The sequence below is a fragment of the Brachyhypopomus gauderio genome, chromosome 7, assembly GCF_052324685.1.
Source record: "Brachyhypopomus gauderio isolate BG-103 chromosome 7, BGAUD_0.2, whole genome shotgun sequence".
Lineage (NCBI taxonomy): Eukaryota > Metazoa > Chordata > Actinopteri > Gymnotiformes > Hypopomidae > Brachyhypopomus > Brachyhypopomus gauderio.
In genome coordinates, this window is record NC_135217.1 from 27081687 (window position 1) to 27092812 (window position 11126).

At 39.4% G+C, this 11126-nt stretch overlaps 1 pseudogene; it reads left to right on the top strand.

The window, feature by feature from the left end:
* Positions 1–4617: 4617 nt before the first annotated feature.
* LOC143519776 (putative pre-mRNA-splicing factor ATP-dependent RNA helicase DHX32) lies at positions 4618–10824 on the top strand (annotated as a pseudogene).
* The last annotated feature ends 302 nt before the right edge of the window (positions 10825–11126 follow it).

An 11126-nucleotide genomic window follows, 5' to 3' on the forward strand; every position in this document is an offset into this window, starting at 1 on the left:
CTACCACTGCATGTTAGACAAGCCCCTTCACTGCCCATTTTTAAAACAAGTCTTAAAACTCACTTTAATTCATTGGCTTTAAACACAGCATGAGACTGTATATTTTTAGTTTTTACTGCTTTAGTTTAATTCTTTGATTTGATTCCTTTTACCGCTTTAGTTAATATTTTTTATCCATTTTTTGTTATTATTTGTTTTATTTCTAATGTTCTATTCTTATGTACAGCACTTTGTTTCGGCTGCCGTTCTTAAAGTGCTCTATAAATAAAGTTGAGTTGAGTTATATGAAAATAACTATTGAACATGTTGATATCAGCAAATTACAATATGTTAACTTGAGATTCACCTAGAGATGGGTTGTAGGAGACCTCAATCTGATCAAGGACAACGGGGAGGTCCTCCTCCCAGTCCTCATCCAGAACGCTGTTATTCAAAGGTACTACTGCAAAAATGATTTTTTCAAGAAGCCATAATTAAATATTACATGAAAGTAACAGGTGAATGTTTTTCATCTGAATTGTGTTAATGTGCGCTTGTCTGATATGAATAGCTATTGAACACGTTGATGTCAGCAAATTATGAAATATGTTATCAAATTGATATTCTGTATGTGTCTTGGTCACCTAGAGATGGGTTATAGGAGTCCTCAGTCTCGTCCAGGAGAACGAGAAGCAGCTCCTTACAGGCCTCATCCAGAATACTGTCATTCAAAGGTGCTACTGCAAAAATGATTTTTTCAACAAGTCCTAATTACATATTACAATGTTTTTTAGCTGAACTGTGTTAATATAAGCATTAGATAAGCAGTAGATATATGCGACATATAGCCTGGTGCGGCTTATACAACATTTTCCATTAAAAAAAAACTTGGTAGGTGCGGCTTATATTGAGGTGCGCTCTATAGTCCAGAAAATACACAACCCATAAAAAATCCCTTTAAAGACTTTTTCTAATCAATAAATATACAAAGCCAAGCAGAAAGACACAAATGTAATTGAATCGTTATTATTTTATTTATATTGAGACTATCACTATTTGTGGACCTAGGTTTGTTGGTATGTTGCCATAGCAACACCACTGACTTCATAAAAATGAACCTGTCAAATTATCAGATTCTTTTTCTATTTTTCACTTATTGGTTTTACCAATAAACACCAAATTCAGCTGTGTTAAAAGAACAAAATAAGCCCCAAAATATGCCCCAAAATAAGGTGTCACCATTGTACTCATTTACTCACTCAAGCCATGGGTGTTGTCGGTCTCCTGTTTTAATTCTGTTCCTCCGTATACCTCCTCTGTGTCTGTGTCCAAATCTTCTTGGGTGCCACAGCACCAGCACCAGAGAAAACTCCTTTTAATATCTTCCCACATCATTGTTTTTACACAGACTGATATGGAATTATACTGTACATGCAATTATATATATACCCTCATTTGTTGTGCCGTCGTTATGACGACAGAGCAGGTATTATGACGTCATGTGTATGTTGTATGTGTATGTTGCATGTTCTTCAAGAGGCTGTGCCTCTTGCCAGGCTGCCATTGCAAATAAGAAAGCTGTTCTTAATGATTTGCCTGGTTAAATAAAGGTTAAATAAAAAAATATAATATATAAAATAAAAAATAAATAAATGTGGAATTATGGGAATATATATATATATATATATTTTTTTTTATTGAAGTAAAAAAATAATCAATTACAATAAAAATGGCATCAAGATAAAGTACTTTTACCAGTTTGAACGTAGACCACAACAGGTTATTACAATATATTAAAATATAGAATATAAACAAATATTTTTAATATAAATAAACAAAAAAAACCCACAAGAGATATAACTTGTGGACGAGGGATCATCTGAAAGTTTTAGTTCATTAATAGTATGATACAGTTCTATTGCCTGTTTATTATCCATCAACTTCACAGATGCTAAAAAGTGAGCTCTTTTTGAAATGTGAGAAAGGATTGGCAAATCTTTTTAAAATGACATTTGTCACAGTCCTCACTTTGACTGTGGGGACAGTTAGCGTGTGGGAGCTAGCGGAGAACAATACTGATAGCAGCATCGGAAGACCACTTCAAAAACACCGACGTACAACTCGACCGAAGTATTTCATCATGTTTGAGTCCATGGGCGGTTTGTTAATTAATCACCCTAATTAACAAACCGCCACTTTCTACAACTACCATGGTGGGCGCAGAGGAGCAGACAGGAGAGAGAGAGATGGATAAATCTCTGGTTAATCACCTACGGTAATGATTTAACAGTCTTATCTCTTCTGTGAACGAGTGAATACAGCACGTACTCGTTTCAGCTGCAGCTCGGTCACTTAGGCTCATATATTCGGCGGATATTTGCGTTTCGCCGCGAAAGAAGGAAATAAAAAAACATTAAACAGGGCTCTCAAGTCTCACGCATTGAGCGTGTGACACACGCATTTGACCGTCTTCACACGCTCACACGCCACACTTCCGATTTCACACGGCGAGAAAAAAAAATCTAGTTTATTTACCTCCGATCCATATCTATCTACCTACATAAGTCATGTGACTGCCACACCATTTTAAGGTGAAATATTAGCAAGCTTCATGCTTTAGTTGTGGGAATATAAGCAAAGACGGGTGCGAGTTTCAAGTCATTTGTTGATGTGTTTAATTTGTGTTGTGCTTTAACCTTTTCTTACCTTAGCGCAGCGTGTTCGTTGATTGCAAAAGAAAACATTACCAGTCTTGTCTTTAGCCTTTTATTAAAAAATACACATATGCCTATTAATTAATTTAATACAGAGATCTCTGGAGAGCTCACATACCCTAATCATGTCACCCCATGTGCAGCTCTGAAGCTGTCTGCTCTCTTCACCATTATATATGCTTTCCTCTAAACATAGGAGCTGCACATTCCATAGTTCAACCTACAGCTGTCTCTATTCTGGAAGCGAGGTCTTACTACCTGGCCTCACCACATAAGGCCACAGTGAGCCTTCTCTTACACATCCCATTTTAGCCTACTGCAAACGCATGGAGTATTGGAAGTGGCACACAAGCGCTTACACCGTCATTCTAGCAACTTGATCCTTAATATAATGTAAGCAAAACATATAGTGATTAATAATAGAGATTTGATTAATACTTTATGACTATTCAAAATATATAAATTATGATAAGCTGTTGATTCAATACTGTAATGTAAACAAACTATGAAGGGATTAAGATGACAATCACAACATTTGCCACCATTATTGTCATGCTAGTGTAGTTTGTCTTTTGCATGGATGCAGTTTACAACTTTACGCCCAAAATTGTTTGCTGGTTATTGGTCAGATTTATCTAGCGTTCATGGCTAGATCTACCAATAGCATTGGAATAACCTTTTTTCTGTGCTTTTCTGGCCATTTGGCTGAAGTTGAGATTTAGTTCATTACCCCTTGCACCTGTAAAAGTTAGGTTTTCTCTGTTATATTGTACTTATCAGAGTGTACAACACTCTTATATTGTACTTATCGTACAATACTGTAACGTTCTGCACAGGGCAGAACAGGGAGGCGGACACAAACGCTGAGGAGAGCGAGATTTATTAAGGGAAATTCCATAGACAGAGTCGAAGTGACGGGCATGGGTCATAACGGGTAGGCAGTCAGGACACGAAATACGGACAGACATAGCGAACACAACAAGGAAGACTCACGGAACAGCAGCACTGGGGCGAACAGGCAAAACACAGAGAAAAACAAAAAGACCGACAACTAGACCTGGGAGACACAGGGACTAATATACACAGGACTAAACTAGGGACAGGTGATGACAATGACACAGGGGCGTGGTAACTAACAAGGGATTCATAAAACTAACGAGCAGGGCGAGACAAACAGGCAGGGAACACGGACATGAGGGAACCCAGAGTGACAGCTACGAGAGGGGGCGTTGCCCTACGTGACAAATACATAGACATATCCTCAATAATATTTGATAACCGTGACATTGTATATTGTGTTTATTTGTATGTTTGTTCACATAGTATATAACTGAACAGTATTTTTGACACTGGAGCAAAGACCAGTGCTTCAATAACTGACTACATACACAGTGTGGACTGAAGTAGGTGAATAAATATATATATATTTCCCAAACTATGATGAATTAAAATGTAGTTTGTTATGCTATTGTATTATCATTGTCACTGGCATTTAATTCCCTAAGTCACATTATCACATTAATAATGGCACTGCCAACATTAGTAACCAGAAGCCAGGGAGCTACTTGCTAGGGGTGTGGCGAGCCATGGTATTGGGTTAACGAGATGAAATTTTTCTTTAATATATTAATTTCAAAATTGAAATACATGATTGAAAATATTTTATTTGACTAAAACTCACAAAATGCAAAACAGCAGGTGAATTTTGTAAGTAATCATCTTGCAACAGATGTCAATAAATGTTTACTCTGGTTATGAATTATGTATGGTTCCAATTAACCATATGCAGTAAATACAGAACATTATGCAGGTACTGCAGTCGGTTTTACCATAAACTGAACAACTTCTCTCTTAAGACCTTTCCCTAATCTGAATTCTCTTTTTTTCCATTGGAACTTTGGCTTTATATTTAAAAATGCATAGGATGTGCCATTTTGCGACTGGAGCTTTTAGTGTTCAAGGTGCATGGATTTGACTGTATACTAATGTTTAGTTTTGAACCTGGTACAGGCTTGTCATCCTGTGTCTTGTTGCTCATCCTATAGTCAAAAACAAGTTTGGGATTCCCAGTGCATCTGAACTGTACATTTTTGATGAAAGTGACACGGCAGTGGAGGAAGACATCCTTCTTGAACTGATGGAGGCCAATCCTGACTTATGCCTGACAGTACGTGACAGTGAGTCTGATGAAGGTAGGTTTTGTTAGAATTTGCATTGTAGTCAGTATAATCATGCTACCAGCATTAGTTTGCAAATGTACGTTTGATTATAAGCATCCCATTCTTGCTATACAAAGCCACAGCTTGCTATGTCAAAGTTGTATATATTTTTCTGAAAAAAATTAACTTTGCAGTTTAGATTATTTTTCTTTCACTTTGTGCTCAGTTTGAATAGAAGTGAATAGGGAAATTGACTTGTAATGTAACAATAGCTCATTGAGACACCAGGCAGGCTAAGCTAGTTAACATAGCAAGCTCAGTAAAGTTTATCAGATTTTAATCTGTGATAAAAGATCAATGAATGATGGAACTATGTCATTTTTTTTATTAACAGGAGCATTTCTATGATTGCGAAAAGAGCACAGGATATTTAGCATGGCGGCTGAAGACCATGTCCAGGAATAAATCTCAACAATCAGTTAAGGCAACCACAGTGTCACAAGCACAAGGAACAAATCACAGAAGATCAGTAGCATCAGTGCCTGAGCACCTTGATGGAGATGCCTGCCAGGAAGCTCTATCATTTCTTGTTCATTGTCATGATGAACCAAAAGTATTGAAGATGAAGATGTCCTTTGAACATCACCAGAACCTAGTGCATGACTCACAGAGAACGACAGATGTCCTAAAAACATTCCCACGTTTTTTAGATGTCAAAGGACTAGTGAGTTGTGCATTGGTTTTTAAAATCCAGGCTTTCATTTGGTTTGGCTGTTTACAGTGCATTGACCACTGATACATTTGTATGTGTATTTGATCAACAGCTGAATCAAGATTTTGTGCTGCTGTTTGGTGAGGAAACGTCCTCCAGGTTGCTTGAGAAGTGGGACACAACCTTCAAGCCGAAGGTTATCGAAGAGTCCAAACACCTGACTAAGTCAACCGAGCTGCACCGACTTCTAAATGCTGCTGAGAAACATGACACCAGTAAGTAAGATAGTCTTGGTATCTAGTCAGTTGGCTAGTGTTATGTATTTTTTATGTCTAACTGATGGCGAGTTATTGTTTGTGTCTCCCGCCTCATGCAGGCTTTAGAAGAGCTGGACTATCTAACGGCTCTGGATAATGATGGGAACCTGTCTGAGATTGCAGTGATTATGTCTGAGTTGCCTCTGGAACCGCAGATGGCTAAGAGTCTGCTGGCCTCCTGCGAGTTTGACTGTGCGAGTGAGGTGCTAACCATTGCTGCCATGTTAACAGGTAATGTCATTCATTCTAACAGGCAAGAATAATGTGTAAGCCAAGTATTTTCACCCCACTGTCTATCCATCTATACATGAACCATTTTGACAAACCACCTTATTATTGTTTTGTTTTTCTATACATCTGCATATCAGTGACTACATCTTTCATTATAGTGAAACTAATTCATCTGTTTAGTTAGGAGAAAAGATCCTGGTACTGTTTAGTTTTTGTGTTTGGTTGTCAGCATCTTTTTAAACTAGACTCACACCTCAACTGGTAGTACAGGTAGGGCAAGCTAGGACAACACCTAGCAATGTCAGGGGTTTTATTCCTAGAGATATACAGCGTATGTTTGTACTGATATATGTAATTCATGTCAGTTGCTCTGAAAAAAGCATCTGCCAAATACGGAAAACTTAAATCACATTTTGCTATAACATACATTCTATTCTGTGGAGCGGTAGTAGGGCTGCCAGATATGAACATTGAGGTTACCTTCATTAGGACCGGCATTTTGACACCTTATTGAACATGTTGGTTCATGATAAAAAGACACATTTTTCACCCTGCTGTATAAACTGTTTCATCCAGATACTTCTCACTCTATGTAGCTCATGTCAGTGTTGCAGACATGATAAATTAAACTGACTGAATTGACTGAATCCATGGTTTATGAAGTGTCCTATCCTCTTGCAGCTCCATCTTGCTTCCTGGCCCCTCCTCCTTATCAATGTGTACAACGCCTACAAACACAGCCAGCACAGCTCACGTGAGTCACGTGAGAATTAAAACACACCAGACTCATTAACATATCAAACCCAGAATGTGAACTAAATGTGTATTGTTAGTAAACATATTCACTTCCATTTACTAAGACCTATTTTATATTTGACTCTTTCAGTGTGTTTATTGAACGTTCTAAGCACCCCAAACATTTATTATATCAAATGTAGTGGTGGGACTTTAACGCGTTAATTTCGATTAATTAATTACAGGAAAACTAACAAACTAAAAAAATTAATGCATTTTAACACATTTAACGCATGAGACACTTTTGCACCATGGAATGTTTCTCAGTGCACGAGTTCCAGACATACAGATTATATGGACGCACAATAAGATGAGCATGATGGAGATGACTGAAGAGGCTACGCTGGTGGATGGGAAATTTAAATATAAGAAACTTCCAGATGGAAGTACAAACACAAATAGTGTTATTTGCACTTTATGTAGGAAGGAGTTCGCTTATCACAGGAGCACTTCCACCCTTCATTACCACCTCAACGCAAAACATGTTGGGGCTAACACGCAGGTCAGTAATGATAACTTAGCTGATAAATGTATTCCTAGTACGAGCAAACAGTGTCGCCAGTCAACACTCGACCACATGTCGGGGTTCAAATTAAGAAACAAAATTGACCAATTCACTGGCGAGATGGATTGCTGTGGACTGTAGAGCGCTCTCTGTGGTCGAAGGCTTAAGTAAGACGCGGCAAGTATGAATGTTTCCGCCGTTCGCGGAGGTTGGACCTCTATTAGCAACAAGAATTATCTTGGTGTGACAGCTTATATTATAGATGATGAATGTGAAGTCGGTTCACATAAGGGTCACTTTGAATGTTGTGTCACCATACCATATCAGTTCTGGCCAAATTTGATGATGTGTTTCTTGTATCTATAATTTTTACAAAGTTTAGTTTCTTAATAGAAATTTTAGATTTTTCTTAGTTTCTTCCATAACCAATACTGATGCATCTTATGTTGCTGTTTGTTGACCAAGCTGACTAGCACTAATAACTAAAACATACCGCAAGCAAGTGTGTTGTGCTACTACAATTCTCTATTTTTAAACCATTCAAAAACTGGAGCAGTTTGTCCTGACAAAGCAACCTGAAACTTCAAACTACAAAGAAAACAGACCAAATCATAATGAACATACATTGACCATTGTAACAAAAAATATGTCTTTTGATATTAATTGTCTTATTTTCTTAAAATAAAGGGAACACATCCAAATAACACATCCTAGATCTGAATGAATGAAATATTCTCATTGAATACTTTGTTCTGTACAAAGTTGAATGTGCTGACAACAAAATCACACAAAAATCATCAATGGAAATCAAATTTATTAACCAATGGAGGCCTGGATTTGGAGCCACACACAAAATTAAAGTGGAAAAACACACTACAGGCTGATCCAACTTTGATGTAATGTCCTTAAAACAAGTCAAAATGAGGCTCAGTATTGTGTGTGGCCTCCACGTGCCTGTATGACCTCCCTACAACGCCTGGGCATGCTCCTGATGAGGTGGCGGATGGTCTCCTGAGGGATCTCCTCCCAGACCTGGACTAAAGCATCCGCCAACTCCTGGACAGTCTGTGGTGCAATGTGACGTTGGTGGATGGAGCATGATATCCCAGATGTGCTCAATCGGATTCAGGTCTGGGGAACGGGCGGGCCAGTCCATAGCTTCAATGCCTTCATCTTGCAGGAACTGCTGACACACTCCAGCCACATGAGGTCTAGCATTGTCCTGCATTAGGAGGAACCCAGGGCCAACCGCACCAGCATATGGTCTGACAAGGGGTCTGAGGATCTCATCTTGGTACCTAATGGCAGTCAGGCTACCTCTGGTGAGCACATGGAGGGCTGTGCGGCCCTCCAAAGAAATGCCACCCCACACCATTACTGACCCACTGCCAAACTGGTCATGCTGAAGGATGTTGCAGGCAGCAGATCGCTCTCCACGGCGTCTCCAGACTCTGTCACGTCTGCCACGTGCTCAGTGTGAACCTGCTTTCATCTGTGAAGAGCACAAGGCGCCAGTGGCGAATTTGCCAATCCTGGTGTTCTCTGGCAAATGCCAAGCGTCCTGCACGGTGTTGGGCTGTGAGCACAACCCCCATCTGTGGACGTCGGGCCCACATACCGTCCTCATGGAGTCGGTTTCTAACCGTTTGTGCAGACACATGCACATTTGTGGCGTGCTGGAGGTCATTTTGCAGGGCTCTGGCAGTGCTCCTCCTGTTCCTTCTTGCACAAAGGCGGAGTTAGCGGTCCTGCTGCTGGGTTGTTGCCCTCCTACGGCCTCCTCCACTCCTCCTCCCTTTATTTTTTTGAGCAGTGTATATGTTCTGAGAAAATCAACAAATCAATGAATTGCAGAGTGTTAAATACATTTAAAAAGCACACATATTCACTTAACTATTTTGCTATATTCCAGAGCAGTGGAAGCGACAGCATAATTTACAGAATAATTTAATTACAGAATAATTCAATTATTGTGGAACTGTTGATTTACTGCAGGTTCCAGTTTAGCACAATGGTGTGCTGATCATTACCTGAGTCTGGCTGCTCTGCAAACAGCCGATGCTGTTCGTGCAGAGCTCGCTGAGATCCTGAGGCGGATAGAGCTCCAGGTGTCTTCACCTGCGTTCGGCTCCAAGACCAACTGAACACCAAGCAGGTCCTACTGGCAGGCTTCTTCATGCAGGTAAAGCCATTAGACTCAGTATTCAGGCCATTAGACTCAGTATTCAGGCCATTAGACTCAGTATTCGGGCCATTAGACTCAGTATTCGGGCCATTAGATTCAGCATTCAGGCCATTAGACTCAGTATGAACGGCAGTTTCCAGTCTGGATGAGAAACTTCTTTGGTCAAGTTTTCTCATAATAAATCTTCAATGTAATACAACGAAATTTGTGCACAGTTCTTCTCACACAAGCCAGTATTTGTTAATATCCCATCAAATGCTCTTTGTAGTGTATATTTATAATGCAAACCAATGCTTGCTGTATGGGTTTCTAACTTAAAAGACCTCACAGGAATCATTAAATTTAGCTTTGACCCTAAGTGCCTGTTCCAATATCCCAGGTGGCCAGGGACATTGATGGATCAGGGAATTACTTCATTCTTACCCACAAGCACGTGGCTCAGATCCACCCTCTCTCGTGTTATGGGACTGAGCCACACAAACAGAACCTTCCAGTGGGTTGTATACCATGAGCACACGCTGTCAGAGAATAACTGCATCAGAACCGTCACCCAGATTTCAGCACGAGTAAGTCTTTTTTATGAGTTTTAAACGTGGTGTTTAATGCAACAACTATTATTAATGTAATGATCCTTTAGTTTGCATTTGATGAATGCTAATATGCCAGTGAGGTTTTTACTGCTAGAGAGTTTTTACACAGAACAGTCAAACCCATCAAATCCAGTTTTGCCCTGACATTGTTTGTCATGTAGCTAATTTTCTATTCTGGTTCGTTTGTTCCATTCCTCTGTACCTTTAGAGGCTAGAGCTGGAGGTTGAACTTGAATTAATGTCTTTACTTTCAAATGGCATGTACTTTCGAATGGCATGTGATTCTAAAATTACTTTTCATGTTATTTTATTCTTCCAACACCCTTTAGAGTTCAGGAATGTATGAAAACTGGAGATAATGACAAATGAAATGTAGTCAAATATGTAGACACATTCCTTTGTGTTTATATTGAAGTGTCTAATATTCACATTTCTGTTTATTATTCGTATGAACAGGTTCATCTGCATGGCTCCTCAATACTTCTTCTACAACTTGCCCCCTAGTGAGAGTAAAGAGGTACTGCAGCACATCACAGAGCACAGCTCAGCTGCACCCCCCAAGGGCAAGAGGGAACCCCAGATCCAGAACAACACCACCCATGAAGAACAGCCTTATGAACGCTGTGTCATACAGTGACGATGGAAAAATACATAAAATACATTAACAAGTAAATGGACTTCTAGAGGCATTAGTGAGACTCAAATTAAGGAACAGGAAACGGGTATTTAAATGCTGTACTGCAGTAGCCGCGCTAGTTTGAATGCACGTGAAGCTCTAGAGACTCGCATGTTGTTTCACATGTTGTTCCAAAACTGCAGCTACAAGTTTTGGAGTGTTGTATTTGAAGGAAGAAAAACTAGGATATTTTAGTTACATGGGGAAAATGATAGTAGTACTGGCTGCATTCTCTGGTTTTCAGGGTTTTTTGTGGTTGCCAT